Source organism: Lampris incognitus, chromosome 2, assembly GCF_029633865.1.
Source record: "Lampris incognitus isolate fLamInc1 chromosome 2, fLamInc1.hap2, whole genome shotgun sequence".
In the NCBI taxonomy this organism is placed as follows: Eukaryota; Metazoa; Chordata; class Actinopteri; order Lampriformes; family Lampridae; genus Lampris; species Lampris incognitus.
This window is the reverse complement of record NC_079212.1, coordinates 80160459-80184428: the sequence shown is the minus strand read 5'-3', so window position 1 is coordinate 80184428 and position 23970 is coordinate 80160459.

The following is a 23970-nucleotide window of genomic DNA, read 5'->3' as shown; positions in this document are numbered from 1 at the left end:
CCAAAACCCTGATGTAAAGACTAAACAAAGAAACCCTGATGTAAAGACTAAACAAAGACACCCTGATTTAAAGACTAAACAAAGAAACCCTGGTGTAAAGACTAAACACAGAAACACTGGTGTAAAGACTAAACACAGAACCCCTGGTGTAAAGACTTAACACAGAAACCCTGGTATAAAGACTTAACACAGAAACCCTGGTTTAAAGACAAATCACGAACCCTGGTATAAAGACTAAACACAGAAACCCTGGTGTAAAGACAAATCACAAACCCTGGTATAAAGAATAAACATAGAAACCCTGGTGTAAAGACTAAATACAGAAACCCTGGTGTAAAGACTAAAAACACAAACCCTGGTGTAAACACTAAACATAGTAACCCTGGTGTAAAGACTAAACACAGAAACCCTGATGTAAAGACTAAACAAAGACACCCTGATTTAAAGACTAAACACGGAAAACCTGGTGTAAAGACTAAGCACAGAAACCATGGTGTAAAGACAAATCACAATCCCTGGTGTAAAGACAAAACACAGAAACCCTGGTGTAAATCCTAAACACAGAACCCCTGGTGTAAAGACTGAACACATAAACCTTGGTGTAAAGCCTAAACACAGAAACACTGGTGTTAAGACTAAACACAGAAAGCCTGGTGTAAAGATTAAACACAATCCCTGGTGTAAAGCCTAAACACAGAAACCCTGGTGTAAAGACTGAACACAGAAACCATGGTGTAAAGCCTAAACACAGAAACCATGGTGTTAAAGACTAAACACAAACCCTGGTGTAAACACTAAACACAGAAACCTTTATGTTAAGACTAAACACCAAAACCCTGATGTAAAGACTAAACAAAGAGACCCTGATGTAAAGACTAAACAAAGACACCCTGATTTAAAGACTAAACACGGAAAACCTGGTGTAAAGACTAAACACAGAAACCCCGGTGTAAAGACTTAACACAGAACCCATGGTGTAAAGACTAAACACAGAAGCCCTGGTGTAAAGACTAAACAAAGAAACCCTGATGTAAAGACTAAACGAAGACACCCTGATTTAAAGACTAAACACGGAAAACCTGGTGTAAAGACTAAACACAGAAACCATGGTGTAAAGACTAATCACAATCCCTGGTGTAAAGACTAAACACAGAAACCCTGGTGTAAAGACTTAACACAGAACCCCTGGTGTAAAGACTAAACAGAAATCCTGGAGAAAAGACTAAACACAGAAACCCTGGTGTAAAGACTAAACAAAGAAACCCTGATTTAAATACTAAACAAAGAAACCCTGATTTACAGACTACACTCAGAAACACTGATGTAAAGACTAAACACAGAAACCCTGGTGTAAAGACTAAACACAGAACCCCTGGTGTCAAGACTTAACACAGAAACCCTGGTTTAAAGACAAATCACGAACCCTGGTATAAAGACTAAACACAGAAACCCTGGTGTAAAGACAAATCACAAACCCTGGTATAAAGAATAAACATAGAAACCCTGGTGTAAAGACTAAATACAGAAACCCTGGTGTAAAGACTAAAAACACAAACCCTGGTGTAAACACTAAACATAGTAACCCTGGTGTAAAGACTAAACACAGAAACCCTGATGTAAAGACTAAACAAAGACACCCTGATTTAAAGACTAAACACGGAAAACCTGGTGTAAAGACTAAGCACAGAAACCATGGTGTAAAGACTAATCACAATCCCTGGTGTAAAGACTAAACACAGAAACCCTGGTGTAAAGCCTAAACACAGAACCCCTGGTGTTAAGACTAAACACAGAAAGCCTGGTGTAAAGATTAAACACAATCCCTGGTGTAAAGCCTAAACACAGAAACCCTGGTGTAAAGACTGAACACAGAAACCATGGTGTAAAGCCTAAACACAGAAACCATGGTGTTAAAGACTAAACACAAACCCTGGTGTAAACACTAAACACAGAAACCTTTATGTTAAGACTAAACACCAAAACCCTGATGTAAAGACTAAACAAAGAGACCCTGATGTAAAGACTAAACAAAGACACCCTGATTTAAAAACTAAACACGGAAAACCTGGTGTAAAGACTAAACACAGAAACCCCGGTGTAAAGACTTAACACAGAACCCATGGTGTAAAGACTAAACACAGAAGCCCTGGTGTAAAGACTAAACAAAGAAACCCTGATGTAAAGACTAAACGAAGACACCCTGATTTAAAGACTAAACACGGAAAACCTGGTGTAAAGACTAAACACAGAAACCATGGTGTAAAGACTAATCACAATCCCTGGTGTAAAGACTAAACACAGAAACCCTGGTGTAAAGACTTAACACAGAAACCCTGGTATAAAGACTTAACACAGAAACCCTGGTTTAAAGACAAATCACGAACCCTGGTATAAAGACTAAACACAGAAACCCTGGTGTAAAGACAAATCACAAACCCTGGTATAAAGAATAAACATAGAAACCCTGGTGTAAAGACTAAATACAGAAACCCTGGTGTAAAGACTAAAAACACAAACCCTGGTGTAAACACTAAACATAGTAACCCTGGTGTAAAGACTAAACACAGAAACCCTGATGTAAAGACTAAACAAAGACACCCTGATTTAAAGACTAAACACGGAAAACCTGGTGTAAAGACTAAGCACAGAAACCATGGTGTAAAGACTAATCACAATCCCTGGTGTAAAGACTAAACACAGAAACCCTGGTGTAAAGCCTAAACACAGAACCCCTGGTGTTAAGACTAAACACAGAAAGCCTGGTGTAAAGATTAAACACAATCCCTGGTGTAAAGCCTAAACACAGAAACCCTGGTGTAAAGACTGAACACAGAAACCATGGTGTAAAGCCTAAACACAGAAACCATGGTGTTAAAGACTAAACACAAACCCTGGTGTAAACACTAAACACAGAAACCTTTATGTTAAGACTAAACACCAAAACCCTGATGTAAAGACTAAACAAAGAGACCCTGATGTAAAGACTAAACAAAGACACCCTGATTTAAAAACTAAACACGGAAAACCTGGTGTAAAGACTAAACACAGAAACCCCGGTGTAAAGACTTAACAGAGAACCCATGGTGTAAAGACTAAACACAGAAGCCCTGGTGTAAAGACTAAACAAAGAAACCCTGATGTAAAGACTAAACGAAGACACCCTGATTTAAAGACTAAACACGGAAAACCTGGTGTAAAGACTAAACACAGAAACCATGGTGTAAAGACTAATCACAATCCCTGGTGTAAAGACTAAACACAGAAACCCTGGTGTAAAGACTTAACACAGAAACCCTGGTATAAAGACTTAACACAGAAACCCTGGTTTAAAGACAAATCACGAACCCTGGTATAAAGACTAAACACAGAAACCCTGGTGTAAAGACAAATCACAAACCCTGGTATAAAGAATAAACATAGAAACCCTGGTGTAAAGACTAAATACAGAAACCCTGGTGTAAAGACTAAAAACACAAACCCTGGTGTAAACACTAAACATAGTAACCCTGGTGTAAAGACTAAACACAGAAACCCTGATGTAAAGACTAAACAAAGACACCCTGATTTAAAGACTAAACACGGAAAACCTGGTGTAAAGACTAAGCACAGAAACCATGGTGTAAAGACTAATCACAATCCCTGGTGTAAAGACTAAACACAGAAACCCTGGTGTAAAGCCTAAACACAGAACCCCTGGTGTTAAGACTAAACACAGAAAGCCTGGTGTAAAGATTAAACACAATCCCTGGTGTAAAGCCTAAACACAGAAACCCTGGTGTAAAGACTGAACACAGAAACCATGGTGTAAAGCCTAAACACAGAAACCATGGTGTTAAAGACTAAACACAAACCCTGGTGTAAACACTAAACACAGAAACCTTTATGTTAAGACTAAACACCAAAACCCTGATGTAAAGACTAAACAAAGAGACCCTGATGTAAAGACTAAACAAAGACACCCTGATTTAAAGACTAAACACGGAAAACCTGGTGTAAAGACTAAACACAGAAACCCCGGTGTAAAGACTTAACACAGAACCCATGGTGTAAAGACTAAACACAGAAGCCCTGGTGTAAAGACTAAACAAAGAAACCCTGATGTAAAGACTAAACGAAGACACCCTGATTTAAAGACTAAACACGGAAAACCTGGTGTAAAGCCTAAACACAGAACCCCTGGTGTTAAGACTAAACACAGAAAGCCTGGTGTAAAGATTAAACACAATCCCTGGTGTAAAGCCTAAACACAGAAACCCTGGTGTTAAGACTGAACACAGAAACCATGGTGTAAAGCCTAAACACAGAAACCATGGTGTTAAAGACTAAACACAAACCCTGGTGTAAACACTAAACACAGAAACCTTTATGTTAAGACTAAACACCAAAACCCTGATGTAAAGACTAAACAAAGAGACCCTGATGTAAAGACTAAACAAAGACACCCTGATTTAAAAACTAAACACGGAAAACCTGGTGTAAAGACTAAACACAGAAACCCCGGTGTAAAGACTTAACACAGAACCCATGGTGTAAAGACTAAACACAGAAGCCCTGGTGTAAAGACTAAACAAAGAAATCCTGATGTAAAGACTAAACGAAGACACCCTGATTTAAAGACTAAACACGGAAAACCTGGTGTAAAGACTAAACACAGAAACCATGGTGTAAAGACTAATCACAATCCCTGGTGTAAAGACTAAACACAGAAACCCTGGTGTAAAGACTTAACACAGAAACCCTGGTATAAAGACTTAACACAGAAACCCTGGTTTAAAGACAAATCACGAACCCTGGTATAAAGACTAAACACAGAAACCCTGGTGTAAAGACAAATCACAAACCCTGGTATAAAGAATAAACATAGAAACCCTGGTGTAAAGACTAAATACAGAAACCCTGGTGTAAAGACTAAAAACACAAACCCTGGTGTAAACACTAAACATAGTAACCCTGGTGTAAAGACTAAACACAGAAACCCTGATGTAAAGACTAAACAAAGACACTCTGATTTAAAGACTAAACACGGAAAACCTGGTGTAAAGACTAAGCACAGAAACCATGGTGTAAAGACTAATCACAATCCCTGGTGTAAAGACTAAACACAGAAACCCTGGTGTAAAGCCTAAACACAGAACCCCTGGTGTTAAGACTAAACACAGAAAGCCTGGTGTAAAGATTAAACACAATCCCTGGTGTAAAGCCTAAACACAGAAACCCTGGTGTAAAGACTGAACACAGAAACCATGGTGTAAAGCCTAAACACAGAAACCATGGTGTTAAAGACTAAACACAAACCCTGGTGTAAACACTAAACACAGAAACCTTTATGTTAAGACTAAACACCAAAACCCTGATGTAAAGACTAAACAAAGAGACCCTGATGTAAAGACTAAACAAAGACACCCTGATTTAAAGACTAAACACGGAAAACCTGGTGTAAAGACTAAACACAGAAACCCCGGTGTAAAGACTTAACACAGAACCCATGGTGTAAAGACTAAACACAGAAGCCCTGGTGTAAAGACTAAACAAAGAAACCCTGATGTAAAGACTAAACGAAGACACCCTGATTTAAAGACTAAACACGGAAAACCTGGTGTAAAGACTAAACACAGAAACCATGGTGTAAAGACTAATCACAATCCCTGGTGTAAAGACTAAACACAGAAACCCTGGTGTAAAGACTAAACACAGAAACCCTGGTGTAAAGACTAAACAGAAATCCTGGTGAAAAGACTAAACACAGAAACCCTGGTGTAAAGACTAAACAAAGAAACCCTGATTTAAAGACTAAACAAAGAAACCCTGATTTACAGACTACACTCAGAAACACTGATGTAAAGACTAAACACAGAAACCCTGGTGTAAAGACTAAACACAGAACCCCTGGTGTAAAGACTTAACACAGAAACCCTGGTATAAAGACTTAACACAGAAACCCTGGTGTAAAGACAAATCACGAACCCTGGTATAAAGACTAAACACAGAAACCCTGGTGTAAAGACAAATCACAAACCCTGGTATAAAGACTAAACATAGAAACCCTGGTGTAAAGACTAAATACAGAAACCCTGGTGTAAAGACTAAAAACACAAACCCTGGTGTAAACACTAAACATAGTAACCCTGGTGTAAAGACTAAACACAGAAACCCTGATGTAAAGACTAAACAAAGACACCCTGATTTAAAGACTAAACACGGAAAACCTGGTGTAAAGACTAAGCACTGAAACCATGGTGTAAAGACTAATCACAATCCCTGGTGTAAAGACTAAACACAGAAACCCTGGTGTAAAGCCTAAACACAGAAACCCCGGTGTAAAGACTTAACACAGAACCCATGGTGTAAAGACTAAACACAGAAGCCCTGGTGTAAAGACTAAACAAAGAAACCCTGATGTAAAGACTAAACGAAGACACCCTGATTTAAAGACTAAACACGGAAAACCTGGTGTAAAGACTAAACACAGAAACCATGGTGTAAAGACTAATCACAATCCCTGGTGTAAAGACTAAACACAGAAACCCTGGTGTAAAGACTTAACACAGAAACCCTGGTGTAAAGACTAAACACAGAAACCCTGGTGTAAAGACTAAACAGAAATCCTGGTGAAAAGACTAAACACAGAAACCCTGGTGTAAAGACTAAACAAAGAAACCCTGATTTAAAGACTAAACAAAGAAACCCTGATTTACAGACTACACTCAGAAACACTGATGTAAAGACTAAACACAGAAACCCTGGTGTAAAGACTAAACACAGAACCCCTGGTGTAAAGACTTAACACAGAAACCCTGGTATAAAGACTTAACACAGAAACCCTGGTGTAAAGACAAATCACGAACCCTGGTATAAAGACTAAACACAGAAACCCTGGTGTAAAGACAAATCACAAACCCTGGTATAAAGACTAAACATAGAAACCCTGGTGTAAAGACTAAATACAGAAACCCTGGTGTAAAGACTAAAAACACAAACCCTGGTGTAAACACTAAACATAGTAACCCTGGTGTAAAGACTAAACACAGAAACCCTGATGTAAAGACTAAACAAAGACACCCTGATTTAAAGACTAAACACGGAAAACCTGGTGTAAAGACTAAGCACTGAAACCATGGTGTAAAGACTAATCACAATCCCTGGTGTAAAGACTAAACACAGAAACCCTGGTGTAAAGCCTAAACACAGAAACCCCGGTGTAAAGACTTAACACAGAACCCATGGTGTAAAGACTAAACACAGAAGCCCTGGTGTAAAGACTAAACAAAGAAACCCTGATGTAAAGACTAAACGAAGACACCCTGATTTAAAGACTAAACACGGAAAACCTGGTGTAAAGACTAAACACAGAAACCATGGTGTAAAGACTAATCACAATCCCTGGTGTAAAGACTAAACACAGAAACCCTGGTGTAAAGCCTTAACACAGAAACCCTGGTGTAAAGACTAAACACAGAAACCCTGGTGTAAAGACTAAACACAGAAGCCCTGGTGTAAAGACTAAACACAGAAACCCTGGTGTAAAGACTAAACAGAAATCCTGGTGAAAAGACTAAACACAGAAACCCTGGTGTAAAGACTAAACACAGAAACCCTGGTGTAAAGACTAAACATATAAACCCTAGTGTACAAACTAAACACAGAAACAATGATATAAAGACTAAACACAGATACCCTAGTGAAAAGTCTAAACACAGAAACACTGTTGTAAAGACTAAACACAAAACCTGGTGTAAAGACTAAACACAAAAACACTGGTGTAAAGCGTAAACAAGGAAACCCTGGTGTAAAGACTAAAAACAGAAACCCTGGTGTAAAGCCTTAACACAAATCCTGGTGTAAAGATTAAACACAGAAACCCTGGTGTAAAGCCTAAACACAGAAACACTGGTGTTAAGACTAAACACAGAAAGCCTGGTGTAAAGATTAAACACAATCCCTGGTGTAAAGCCTAAAAACAGAAACCCTGGTGTAAAGACTGAACAAAGAAACCATGGTGTAAAGCCTAAACACAGAAAACCTGGTGTAAAGACTAAATACAAACCCTGGTGTAAAGACTAAACACAGAAACCATGGTGTAAAGACTAATCACAAACCCTGGTGTAAACACTAAACACAGAAACCCTGGTGTAAAGACTAAACAAAGAAACCCTGATTTAAAGACTAAACAAAGAAACCCTGATTTAAAGACTACACTCAGAAACACTGATGTAAAGACTAAACACAGAAATCCTGGTGTAAAGACTAAACACAGAACCCCTGGTGTAAAGACCTAACACAGAAACCCTGGTGTAAAGACTTAACACAGAAACCCTGGTGTAAAGACAAATCACAAACCCTGGTGTAAAGACTAAACATAGAAACCCTGGTGTAAAGACTAAATACAGAAACCCTGGTGTAAAGACTAAACACAGAAACCATGGTGTTAAAGACTAAACACAAACCCTGGTGTAAACACTAAACATAGTAACCCTGGTGTAAAGACTAAACACAGAAACCTTTATGTTAAGACTAAACACCAAAACCCTGATGTAAAGACTAAACAAAGAAACCCTGATGTAAAGACTAAACAAAGACACCCTGATTTAAAGACTAAACAAAGAAACCCTGGTGTAAAGCCTAAACACAGAAACCCTGGTGTAAAGACTGAACACAGAAACCATGGTGTAAAGCCTAAACACAGAAACCCTGGTGTAAAGACTAAACAAAGAAACCCTGATTTAAAGACTAAACAAAGAAACCCTGATTTAAAGACTAAACAAAGAAACCCTGATTTAAAGACTAAACACAGAAACACTGGTGTAAAGACTAAACACAGAACCCCTGGTGTAAAGACTTAACACAGAAACCCTGGTGTAAAGACTTAACACAGAAACCCTGGTGTAAAGACTAAACACAGAAACCCTGGTGTAAAGACTAAACACAGAAGCCCTGGTGTAAAGACTAAACACAGAAGCCCTGGTGTAAAGACTAAACACAGAAACCCTGGTGTAAAGATTAAACACAATCCCTGGTGTAAAGCCTAAACACAGAAACCATGGTGTAAAGCCTAAACACAAAAACCCTGGTGTACAGACTAAATACAAACCCTGGTGTAAAGACTAAACACAGAACCCCTGGTGTAAAGACTTAACACAGAAACCCTGGTGTAAAGACTTAACACAGAAACCCTGGTGTGAAGACAAATCACAAACCCTGGTGTAAAGACTAAACATAGAAACCCTCGTGTAAAGACTAAATACAGAAACCCTGGTGTAAAGACTAAACACAGAAACCATGGTGTTAAAGACTAAACACAAACCCTGGTGTAAACACTAAACATAGTAACCCTGGTGTAAAGACTAAACACAGAAACCTTTATGTTAAGACTAAACACCAAAACCCTGATGTAAAGACTAAACACAGAAACCCTGGTGTAAAGATTAAACACAATCCCTGGTGTAAAGCCTAAACACAGAAACCCTGGTGTAAAGACTGAACACAGAAACCATGGTGTAAAGCCTAAACACAGAAACCCTGGTGTAAAGACTAAATACAAACCCTGGTGTAAAGACTAAACACAGAAACCATGGTGTAAAGACTAATCACAAACCCTGGTGTAAAGACTAAACACAGAAACCCTGGTGTAAAGACTAAACAAAGAAACCCTGATTTAAAGACTAAACAAAGAAACCCTGATTTACAGACTACACTCAGAAACACTGATGTAAAGACTAAACACAGAAACCCTGGTGTAAAGACTAAACACAGAACCCCTGGTGTAAAGACTTAACACAGAAACCCTGGTATAAAGACTTAACACAGAAACCCTGGTGTAAAGACAAATCACGAACCCTGGTATAAAGACTAAACACAGAAACCCTGGTGTAAAGACAAATCACAAACCCTGGTATAAAGACTAAACATAGAAACCCTGGTGTAAAGACTAAATACAGAAACCCTGGTGTAAAGACTAAAAACACAAACCCTGGTGTAAACACTAAACATAGTAACCCTGGTGTAAAGACTAAACACAGAAACCCTGATGTAAAGACTAAACAAAGACACCCTGATTTAAAGACTAAACACGGAAAACCTGGTGTAAAGACTAAGCACAGAAACCATGGTGTAAAGACTAATCACAATCCCTGGTGTAAAGACTAAACACAGAAACCCTGGTGTAAAGCCTAAACACAGAACCCCTGGTGTTAAGACTAAACACAGAAAGCCTGGTGTAAAGATTAAACACAATCCCTGGTGTAAAGCCTAAACACAGAAACCCTGGTGTAAAGACTGAACACAGAAACCATGGTGTAAAGCCTAAACACAGAAACCATGGTGTTAAAGACTAAACACAAACCCTGGTGTAAACACTAAACACAGAAACCTTTATGTTAAGACTAAACACCAAAACCCTGATGTAAAGACTAAACAAAGAGACCCTGATGTAAAGACTAAACAAAGACACCCTGATTTAAAAACTAAACACGGAAAACCTGGTGTAAAGACTAAACACAGAAACCCCGGTGTAAAGACTTAACACAGAACCCATGGTGTAAAGACTAAACACAGAAGCCCTGGTGTAAAGACTAAACAAAGAAACCCTGATGTAAAGACTAAACGAAGACACCCTGATTTAAAGACTAAACACGGAAAACCTGGTGTAAAGACTAAACACAGAAACCATGGTGTAAAGACTAATCACAATCCCTGGTGTAAAGACTAAACACAGAAACCCTGGTGTAAAGACTTAACACAGAAACCCTGGTATAAAGACTTAACACAGAAACCCTGGTTTAAAGACAAATCACGAACCCTGGTATAAAGACTAAACACAGAAACCCTGGTGTAAAGACAAATCACAAACCCTGGTATAAAGAATAAACATAGAAACCCTGGTGTAAAGACTAAATACAGAAACCCTGGTGTAAAGACTAAAAACACAAACCCTGGTGTAAACACTAAACATAGTAACCCTGGTGTAAAGACTAAACACAGAAACCCTGATGTAAAGACTAAACAAAGACACCCTGATTTAAAGACTAAACACGGAAAACCTGGTGTAAAGACTAAGCACAGAAACCATGGTGTAAAGACTAATCACAATCCCTGGTGTAAAGACTAAACACAGAAACCCTGGTGTAAAGCCTAAACACAGAACCCCTGGTGTTAAGACTAAACACAGAAAGCCTGGTGTAAAGATTAAACACAATCCCTGGTGTAAAGCCTAAACACAGAAACCCTGGTGTAAAGACTGAACACAGAAACCATGGTGTAAAGCCTAAACACAGAAACCATGGTGTTAAAGACTAAACACAAACCCTGGTGTAAACACTAAACACAGAAACCTTTATGTTAAGACTAAACACCAAAACCCTGATGTAAAGACTAAACAAAGAGACCCTGATGTAAAGACTAAACAAAGACACCCTGATTTAAAAACTAAACACGGAAAACCTGGTGTAAAGACTAAACACAGAAACCCCGGTGTAAAGACTTAACAGAGAACCCATGGTGTAAAGACTAAACACAGAAGCCCTGGTGTAAAGACTAAACAAAGAAACCCTGATGTAAAGACTAAACGAAGACACCCTGATTTAAAGACTAAACACGGAAAACCTGGTGTAAAGACTAAACACAGAAACCATGGTGTAAAGACTAATCACAATCCCTGGTGTAAAGACTAAACACAGAAACCCTGGTGTAAAGACTTAACACAGAAACCCTGGTATAAAGACTTAACACAGAAACCCTGGTTTAAAGACAAATCACGAACCCTGGTATAAAGACTAAACACAGAAACCCTGGTGTAAAGACAAATCACAAACCCTGGTATAAAGAATAAACATAGAAACCCTGGTGTAAAGACTAAATACAGAAACCCTGGTGTAAAGACTAAAAACACAAACCCTGGTGTAAACACTAAACATAGTAACCCTGGTGTAAAGACTAAACACAGAAACCCTGATGTAAAGACTAAACAAAGACACCCTGATTTAAAGACTAAACACGGAAAACCTGGTGTAAAGACTAAGCACAGAAACCATGGTGTAAAGACTAATCACAATCCCTGGTGTAAAGACTAAACACAGAAACCCTGGTGTAAAGCCTAAACACAGAACCCCTGGTGTTAAGACTAAACACAGAAAGCCTGGTGTAAAGATTAAACACAATCCCTGGTGTAAAGCCTAAACACAGAAACCCTGGTGTAAAGACTGAACACAGAAACCATGGTGTAAAGCCTAAACACAGAAACCATGGTGTTAAAGACTAAACACAAACCCTGGTGTAAACACTAAACACAGAAACCTTTATGTTAAGACTAAACACCAAAACCCTGATGTAAAGACTAAACAAAGAGACCCTGATGTAAAGACTAAACAAAGACACCCTGATTTAAAGACTAAACACGGAAAACCTGGTGTAAAGACTAAACACAGAAACCCCGGTGTAAAGACTTAACACAGAACCCATGGTGTAAAGACTAAACACAGAAGCCCTGGTGTAAAGACTAAACAAAGAAACCCTGATGTAAAGACTAAACGAAGACACCCTGATTTAAAGACTAAACACGGAAAACCTGGTGTAAAGCCTAAACACAGAACCCCTGGTGTTAAGACTAAACACAGAAAGCCTGGTGTAAAGATTAAACACAATCCCTGGTGTAAAGCCTAAACACAGAAACCCTGGTGTTAAGACTGAACACAGAAACCATGGTGTAAAGCCTAAACACAGAAACCATGGTGTTAAAGACTAAACACAAACCCTGGTGTAAACACTAAACACAGAAACCTTTATGTTAAGACTAAACACCAAAACCCTGATGTAAAGACTAAACAAAGAGACCCTGATGTAAAGACTAAACAAAGACACCCTGATTTAAAAACTAAACACGGAAAACCTGGTGTAAAGACTAAACACAGAAACCCCGGTGTAAAGACTTAACACAGAACCCATGGTGTAAAGACTAAACACAGAAGCCCTGGTGTAAAGACTAAACAAAGAAATCCTGATGTAAAGACTAAACGAAGACACCCTGATTTAAAGACTAAACACGGAAAACCTGGTGTAAAGACTAAACACAGAAACCATGGTGTAAAGACTAATCACAATCCCTGGTGTAAAGACTAAACACAGAAACCCTGGTGTAAAGACTTAACACAGAAACCCTGGTATAAAGACTTAACACAGAAACCCTGGTTTAAAGACAAATCACGAACCCTGGTATAAAGACTAAACACAGAAACCCTGGTGTAAAGACAAATCACAAACCCTGGTATAAAGAATAAACATAGAAACCCTGGTGTAAAGACTAAATACAGAAACCCTGGTGTAAAGACTAAAAACACAAACCCTGGTGTAAACACTAAACATAGTAACCCTGGTGTAAAGACTAAACACAGAAACCCTGATGTAAAGACTAAACAAAGACACTCTGATTTAAAGACTAAACACGGAAAACCTGGTGTAAAGACTAAGCACAGAAACCATGGTGTAAAGACTAATCACAATCCCTGGTGTAAAGACTAAACACAGAAACCCTGGTGTAAAGCCTAAACACAGAACCCCTGGTGTTAAGACTAAACACAGAAAGCCTGGTGTAAAGATTAAACACAATCCCTGGTGTAAAGCCTAAACACAGAAACCCTGGTGTAAAGACTGAACACAGAAACCATGGTGTAAAGCCTAAACACAGAAACCATGGTGTTAAAGACTAAACACAAACCCTGGTGTAAACACTAAACACAGAAACCTTTATGTTAAGACTAAACACCAAAACCCTGATGTAAAGACTAAACAAAGAGACCCTGATGTAAAGACTAAACAAAGACACCCTGATTTAAAGACTAAACACGGAAAACCTGGTGTAAAGACTAAACACAGAAACCCCGGTGTAAAGACTTAACACAGAACCCATGGTGTAAAGACTAAACACAGAAGCCCTGGTGTAAAGACTAAACAAAGAAACCCTGATGTAAAGACTAAACGAAGACACCCTGATTTAAAGACTAAACACGGAAAACCTGGTGTAAAGACTAAACACAGAAACCATGGTGTAAAGACTAATCACAATCCCTGGTGTAAAGACTAAACACAGAAACCCTGGTGTAAAGACTAAACACAGAAACCCTGGTGTAAAGACTAAACAGAAATCCTGGTGAAAAGACTAAACACAGAAACCCTGGTGTAAAGACTAAACAAAGAAACCCTGATTTAAAGACTAAACAAAGAAACCCTGATTTACAGACTACACTCAGAAACACTGATGTAAAGACTAAACACAGAAACCCTGGTGTAAAGACTAAACACAGAACCCCTGGTGTAAAGACTTAACACAGAAACCCTGGTATAAAGACTTAACACAGAAACCCTGGTGTAAAGACAAATCACGAACCCTGGTATAAAGACTAAACACAGAAACCCTGGTGTAAAGACAAATCACAAACCCTGGTATAAAGACTAAACATAGAAACCCTGGTGTAAAGACTAAATACAGAAACCCTGGTGTAAAGACTAAAAACACAAACCCTGGTGTAAACACTAAACATAGTAACCCTGGTGTAAAGACTAAACACAGAAACCCTGATGTAAAGACTAAACAAAGACACCCTGATTTAAAGACTAAACACGGAAAACCTGGTGTAAAGACTAAGCACTGAAACCATGGTGTAAAGACTAATCACAATCCCTGGTGTAAAGACTAAACACAGAAACCCTGGTGTAAAGCCTAAACACAGAAACCCCGGTGTAAAGACTTAACACAGAACCCATGGTGTAAAGACTAAACACAGAAGCCCTGGTGTAAAGACTAAACAAAGAAACCCTGATGTAAAGACTAAACGAAGACACCCTGATTTAAAGACTAAACACGGAAAACCTGGTGTAAAGACTAAACACAGAAACCATGGTGTAAAGACTAATCACAATCCCTGGTGTAAAGACTAAACACAGAAACCCTGGTGTAAAGACTTAACACAGAAACCCTGGTGTAAAGACTAAACACAGAAACCCTGGTGTAAAGACTAAACAGAAATCCTGGTGAAAAGACTAAACACAGAAACCCTGGTGTAAAGACTAAACAAAGAAACCCTGATTTAAAGACTAAACAAAGAAACCCTGATTTACAGACTACACTCAGAAACACTGATGTAAAGACTAAACACAGAAACCCTGGTGTAAAGACTAAACACAGAACCCCTGGTGTAAAGACTTAACACAGAAACCCTGGTATAAAGACTTAACACAGAAACCCTGGTGTAAAGACAAATCACGAACCCTGGTATAAAGACTAAACACAGAAACCCTGGTGTAAAGACAAATCACAAACCCTGGTATAAAGACTAAACATAGAAACCCTGGTGTAAAGACTAAATACAGAAACCCTGGTGTAAAGACTAAAAACACAAACCCTGGTGTAAACACTAAACATAGTAACCCTGGTGTAAAGACTAAACACAGAAACCCTGATGTAAAGACTAAACAAAGACACCCTGATTTAAAGACTAAACACGGAAAACCTGGTGTAAAGACTAAGCACTGAAACCATGGTGTAAAGACTAATCACAATCCCTGGTGTAAAGACTAAACACAGAAACCCTGGTGTAAAGCCTAAACACAGAAACCCCGGTGTAAAGACTTAACACAGAACCCATGGTGTAAAGACTAAACACAGAAGCCCTGGTGTAAAGACTAAACAAAGAAACCCTGATGTAAAGACTAAACGAAGACACCCTGATTTAAAGACTAAACACGGAAAACCTGGTGTAAAGACTAAACACAGAAACCATGGTGTAAAGACTAATCACAATCCCTGGTGTAAAGACTAAACACAGAAACCCTGGTGTAAAGCCTTAACACAGAAACCCTGGTGTAAAGACTAAACACAGAAACCCTGGTGTAAAGACTAAACACAGAAGCCCTGGTGTAAAGACTAAACACAGAAACCCTGGTGTAAAGACTAAACAGAAATCCTGGTGAAAAGACTAAACACAGAAACCCTGGTGTAAAGACTAAACACAGAAACCCTGGTGTAAAGACTAAACATATAAACCCTAGTGTACAAACTAAACACAGAAACAATGATATAAAGACTAAACACAGATACCCTAGTGAAAAGTCTAAACACAGAAACACTGTTGTAAAGACTAAACACAAAACCTGGTGTAAAGACTAAACACAAAAACACTGGTGTAAAGCGTAAACAAGGAAACCCTGGTGTAAAGACTAAAAACAGAAACCCTGGTGTAAAGCCTTAACACAAATCCTGGTGTAAAGATTAAACACAGAAACCCTGGTGTAAAGCCTAAACACAGAAACACTGGTGTTAAGACTAAACACAGAAAGCCTGGTGTAAAGATTAAACACAATCCCTGGTGTAAAGCCTAAAAACAGAAACCCTGGTGTAAAGACTGAACAAAGAAACCATGGTGTAAAGCCTAAACACAGAAAACCTGGTGTAAAGACTAAATACAAACCCTGGTGTAAAGACTAAACACAGAAACCATGGTGTAAAGACTAATCACAAACCCTGGTGTAAACACTAAACACAGAAACCCTGGTGTAAAGACTAAACAAAGAAACCCTGATTTAAAGACTAAACAAAGAAACCCTGATTTAAAGACTACACTCAGAAACACTGATGTAAAGACTAAACACAGAAATCCTGGTGTAAAGACTAAACACAGAACCCCTGGTGTAAAGACCTAACACAGAAACCCTGGTGTAAAGACTTAACACAGAAACCCTGGTGTAAAGACAAATCACAAACCCTGGTGTAAAGACTAAACATAGAAACCCTGGTGTAAAGACTAAATACAGAAACCCTGGTGTAAAGACTAAACACAGAAACCATGGTGTTAAAGACTAAACACAAACCCTGGTGTAAACACTAAACATAGTAACCCTGGTGTAAAGACTAAACACAGAAACCTTTATGTTAAGACTAAACACCAAAACCCTGATGTAAAGACTAAACAAAGAAACCCTGATGTAAAGACTAAACAAAGACACCCTGATTTAAAGACTAAACAAAGAAACCCTGGTGTAAAGCCTAAACACAGAAACCCTGGTGTAAAGACTGAACACAGAAACCATGGTGTAAAGCCTAAACACAGAAACCCTGGTGTAAAGACTAAACAAAGAAACCCTGATTTAAAGACTAAACAAAGAAACCCTGATTTAAAGACTAAACAAAGAAACCCTGATTTAAAGACTAAACACAGAAACACTGGTGTAAAGACTAAACACAGAACCCCTGGTGTAAAGACTTAACACAGAAACCCTGGTGTAAAGACTTAACACAGAAACCCTGGTGTAAAGACTAAACACAGAAACCCTGGTGTAAAGACTAAACACAGAAGCCCTGGTGTAAAGACTAAACACAGAAGCCCTGGTGTAAAGACTAAACACAGAAACCCTGGTGTAAAGATTAAACACAATCCCTGGTGTAAAGCCTAAACACAGAAACCATGGTGTAAAGCCTAAACACAAAAACCCTGGTGTACAGACTAAATACAAACCCTGGTGTAAAGACTAAACACAGAACCCCTGGTGTAAAGACTTAACACAGAAACCCTGGTGTAAAGACTTAACACAGAAACCCTGGTGTGAAGACAAATCACAAACCCTGGTGTAAAGACTAAACATAGAAACCCTCGTGTAAAGACTAAATACAGAAACCCTGGTGTAAAGACTAAACACAGAAACCATGGTGTTAAAGACTAAACACAAACCCTGGTGTAAACACTAAACATAGTAACCCTGGTGTAAAGACTAAACACAGAAACCTTTATGTTAAGACTAAACACCAAAACCCTGATGTAAAGACTAAACACAGAAACCCTGGTGTAAAGATTAAACACAATCCCTGGTGTAAAGCCTAAACACAGAAACCCTGGTGTAAAGACTGAACACAGAAACCATGGTGTAAAGCCTAAACACAGAAACCCTGGTGTAAAGACTAAATACAAACCCTGGTGTAAAGACTAAACACAGAAACCATGGTGTAAAGACTAATCACAAACCCTGGTGTAAAGACTAAACACAGAAACCCTGGTGTAAAGACTAAACAAAGAAACCCTGATTTAAAGACTAAACAAAGAAACCCTGATTTACAGACTACACTCAGAAACACTGATGTAAAGACTAAACACAGAAACCCTGGTGTAAAGACTAAACACAGAACCCCTGGTGTAAAGACTTAACACAGAAACCCTGGTATAAAGACTTAACACAGAAACCCTGGTGTAAAGACAAATCACGAACCCTGGTATAAAGACTAAACACAGAAACCCTGGTGTAAAGACAAATCACAAACCCTGGTATAAAGACTAAACATAGAAACCCTGGTGTAAAGACTAAATACAGAAACCCTGGTGTAAAGACTAAAAACACAAACCCTGGTGTAAACACTAAACATAGTAACCCTGGTGTAAAGACTAAACACAGAAACCCTGATGTAAAGACTAAACAAAGACACCCTGATTTAAAGACTAAACCCGGAAAACCTGGTGTAAAGACTAAGCACAGAAACCATGGTGTAAAGACTAATCACAATCCCTGGTGTAAAGACTAAACACAGAAACCCTGGTGTAAAGCCTAAACACAGAACCCCTGGTGTAAAGACTGAACACAGAAACCCTGGTGTAAAGCCTAAACACAGAAACACTGGTGTTAAGACTAAACACAGAAAGCCTGGTGTAAAGATTAAACACACTCCCTGGTGTAAAGCCTAAACACAGAAACCCTGGTTTTAAAGACTGAACACAGAAACCATGGTGTAAAGCCTAAACACAGAAACCATGGTGTTAAAGACTAAACACAAACCCTGGTGTAAACACTAAACACAGAAACCTTTATGTTAAGACTAAACACCAAAACCCTGATGTAAAGACTAAACAAAGAGACCCTGATGTAAAGACTAAACAAAGACACCCTGATTTAAAGACTAAACACGGAAAACCTGGTGTAAAGACTAAACACAGAAACCCCGGTGTAAAGACTTAACACAGAACCCATGGTGTAAAGACTAAACACAGAAGCCCTGGTGTAAAGACTAAACAAAGAAACCCTGATGTAAAGACTAAACGAAGACACCCTGATTTAAAGACTAAACACGGAAAACCTGGTGTAAAGACTAAACACAGAAACCATGGTGTAAAGACTAATCACAATCCCTGGTGTAAAGACTAAACACAGAAACCCTGGTGTAAAGACTTAACACAGAAACCCTGGTGTAAAGACTAAACACAGAAGCCCTGGTGTAAAGACTAAACACAGAAACCCTGGTGTAAAGACTAAACAGAAATCCTGGTGAAAAGACTAAACACAGAACCCCTGGTGTAAAGACTTAACACAGAAACCCTGGTGTAAAGACTTAACACAGAAACCCTGGTGTAAAGACAAATCACAAACCCTGGTGTAAAGACTAAACATAGAAACCCTCGTGTAAAGACTAAATACAGAAACCCTGGTGTAAAGACTAAACACAGAAACCATGGTGTTAAAGACTAAACACAAACCGAGGTGTAAACACTAAACATAGTAACCCTGGTGTAAAGACTAAACACAGAAACCTTTATGTTAAGACTAAACACCAAAACCCTGATGTAAAGACTAAACACAGAAACCCTGGTGTAAAGATTAAACACAATCCCTGGTGTAAAGCCTAAACACAGAAACCCTGGTGTAAAGACTGAACACAGAAACCATGGTGTAAAGCCTAAACACAGAAACCCTGGTGTAAAGACTAAATACAAACCCTGGTGTAAAGACTAAACACAGAAACCATGGTGTAATGACTAATCACAAACCCTGGTGTAAAGACTAAACACAGAAACCCTGGTGTAAAGACTAAACAAAGAAACCCTGATTTAAAGACTAAACAAAGAAACCCTGATTTACAGACTACACTCAGAAACACTGATGTAAAGACTAAACACAGAAACCCTGGTGTAAAGACTAAACACAGAACCCCTGGTGTAAAGACTTAACACAGAAACCCTGGTATAAAGATTTAACACAGAAACCCTGGTGTAAAGACAAATCACGAACCCTGGTATAAAGACTAAACACAGAAACCCTGGTGTAAAGACAAATCACAAACCCTGGTATAAAGACTAAACACAGAAACCCTGGTGTAAAGACTAAATACAGAAACCCTGGTGTAAAGACTAAAAACACAAACCCTGGTGTAAACACTAAACATAGTAACCCTGGTGTAAAGACTAAACACAGAAACCCTGATGTAAAGACTAAACAAAGACACCCTGATTTAAAGACTAAACACGGAAAACCTGGTGTAAAGACTAAGCACAGAAACCATGGTGTAAAGACTAATCACAATCCCTGGTGTAAAGACTAAACACAGAAACCCTGGTGTAAAGCCTAAACACAGAACCCCTGGTGTAAAGACTGAACACAGAAACCCTGGTGTAAAGCCTAAACACAGAAACACTGGTGTTAAGACTAAACACAGAAAGCCTGGTGTAAAGATTAAACACAATCCCTGGTGTAAAGCCTAAACACAGAAACCCTGGTGTAAAGACTGAACACAGAAACCATGGTGTAAAGCCTAAACACAGAAACCATGGTGTTAAAGACTAAACACAAACCCTGGTGTAAACACTAAACACAGAAACCTTTATGTTAAGACTAAACACCAAAACCCTGATGTAAAGACTAAACAAAGAGACCCTGATGTAAAGACTAAACAAAGACACCCTGATTTAAAGACTAAACACGGAAAACCTGGTGTAAAGACTAAACACAGAAACCCCGGTGTAAAGACTTAACACAGAACCCATGGTGTAAAGACTAAACACAGAAGCCCTGGTGTAAAGACTAAACAAAGAAACCCTGATGTAAAGACTAAACGAAGACACCCTGATTTAAAGACTAAACACGGAAAACCTGGTGTAAAGACTAAACACAGAAACCATGGTGTTAAAGACTAATCACAATCCCTGGTGTAAAGACTAAACACAGAAACCCTGGTGTAAAGACTTAACACAGAAACCCTGGTGTAAAGACAAATCACAAACCCTGGTGTAAAGACTAAACATAGAAACCCTCGTGTAAAGACTAAATACAGAAACCCTGGTGTAAAGACTAAACACAGAAACCATGGTGTTAAAGACTAAACACAAACCGAGGTGTAAACACTAAACATAGTAACCCTGGTGTAAAGACTAAACACAGAAACCTTTATGTTAAGACTAAACACCAAAACCCTGATGTAAAGACTAAACACAGAAACCCTGGTGTAAAGATTAAACACAATCCCTGGTGTAAAGCCTAAACACAGAAACCCTGGTGTAAAGACTGAACACAGAAACCATGGTGTAAAGCCTAAATACAGAAACCCTGGTGTAAAGACTAAATACAAACCCTGGTGTAAAGACTAAACACAGAAACCATGGTGTAATGACTAATCACAAACCCTGGTGTAAAGACTAAACACAGAAACCCTGGTGTAAAGACTAAACAAAGAAACCCTGATTTAAAGACTAAACAAAGAAACCCTGATTTACAGACTACACTCAGAAACACTGATGTAAAGACTAAACACAGAAACCCTGGTGTAAAGACTAAACACAGAACCCCTGGTGTAAAGACTTAACACAGAAACCCTGGTATAAAGATTTAACACAGAAACCCTGGTGTAAAGACAAATCACGAACCCTGGTATAAAGACTAAACACAGAAACCCTGGTGTAAAGACAAATCACAAACCCTGGTATAAAGACTAAACACAGAAACCCTGGTGTAAAGACTAAATACAGAAACCCTGGTGTAAAGACTAAAAACACAAACCCTGGTGTAAACACTAAACATAGTAACCCTGGTGTAAAGACTAAACACAGAAACCCTGATGTAAAGACTAAACAAAGACACCCTGATTTAAAGACTAAACACGGAAAACCTGGTGTAAAGACTAAGCACAGAAACCATGGTGTAAAGACTAATCACAATCCCTGGTGTAAAGACTAAACACAGAAACCCTGGTGTAAAGCCTAAACACAGAACCCCTGGTGTAAAGACTTAACACAGAAACCCTGGTGTAAAGCCTAAACACAGAAACACTGGTGTTAAGACTAAACACAGAAAGCCTGGTGTAAAGATTAAACACAATCCCTGGTGTAAAGCCTAAACACAGAAACCCTGGTGTAAAGACTGAACACAGAAACCATGGTGTAAAGCCTAAACACAGAAACCATGGTGTTAAAGACTAAACACAAACCCTGGTGTAAACACTAAACACAGAAACCTTTATGTTAAGACTAAACACCAAAACCCTGATGTAAAGACTAAACAAAGAGACCCTGATGTAAAGACTAAACAAAGACACCCTGATTTAAAGACTAAACACGGAAAACCTGGTGTAAAGACTAAACACAGAAACCCCGGTGTAAAGACTTAACACAGAACCCATGGTGTAAAGACTAAACACAGAAGCCCTGGTGTAAAGACTAAACAAAGAAACCCTGATGTAAAGACTAAACGAAGACACCCTGATTTAAAGACTAAACACGGAAAACCTGGTGTAAAGACTAAACACAGAAACCATGGTGTAAAGACTAATCACAATCCCTGGTGTAAAGACTAAACACAGAAACCCTGGTGTAAAGACTTAACACAGAAACTCTGGTGTAAAGACTAAACACAGAAACCCTGGTGTAAAGACAAATCACAAACCCTGGTGTAAAGACTAAACATAGAAACCCTCGTGTAAAGACTAAACACAGAAACCTTTATGTTAAGACTAAACACCAAAACCCTGATGTAAAGACTAAACACAGAAACCCTGGTGTAAAGATTAAACACAATCCCTGGTGTAAAGCCTAAACACAGAAACCCTGGTGTAAAGACTGAACACAGAAACCATGGTGTAAAGCCTAAACACAGAAACCCTGGTGTAAAGACTAAATACAAACCCTGGTGTAAAGACTAAACACAGAAACCATGGTGTAATGACTAATCACAAACCCTGGTGTAAAGACTAAACACAGAAACCCTGGTGTAAAGACTAAACAAAGAAACCCTGATTTAAAGACTAAACAAAGAAACCCTGATTTACAGACTACACTCAGAAACACTGATGTAAAGACTAAACACAGAAACCCTGGTGTAAAGACTAAACACAGAACCCCTGGTGTAAAGACTTAACACAGAAACCCTGGTATAAAGATTTAACACAGAAACCCTGGTGTAAAGACAAATCACGAACCCTGGTATAAAGACTAAACACAGAAACCCTGGTGTAAAGACAAATCACAAACCCTGGTATAAAGACTAAACACAGAAACCCTGGTGTAAAGACTAAATACAGAAACCCTGGTGTAAAGACTAAAAACACAAACCCTGGTGTAAACACTAAACATAGTAACCCTGGTGTAAAGACTAAACACAGAAACCCTGATGTAAAGACTAAACAAAGACACCCTGATTTAAAGACTAAACACGGAAAACCTGGTGTAAAGACTAAGCACAGAAACCATGGTGTAAAGACTAATCACAATCCCTGGTGTAAAGACTAAACACAGAAACCCTGGTGTAAAGCCTAAACATAGAACCCCTGGTGTAAAGACTGAACACATAAACCCTGGTGTAAAGCCTAAACACAGAAACACTGGTGTTAAGACTAAACACAGAAAGCCTGGTGTAAAGATTAAACACAATCCCTGGTGTAAAGCCTAAACACAGAAACCCTGGTGTAAAGACTGAACACAGAAACCATGGTGTAAAGCCTAAACACAGAAACCATGGTGTTAAAGACTAAACACAAACCCTGGTGTAAACACTAAACACAGAAACCTTTATGTTAAGACTAAACACCAAAACCCTGATGTAAAGACTAAACAAAGAGACCCTGATGTAAAGACTAAACAAAGACACCCTGATTTAAAGACTAAACACGGAAAACCTGGTGTAAAGACTAAACACAGAAACCCCGGTGTAAAGACTTAACACAGAACCCATGGTGTAAAGACT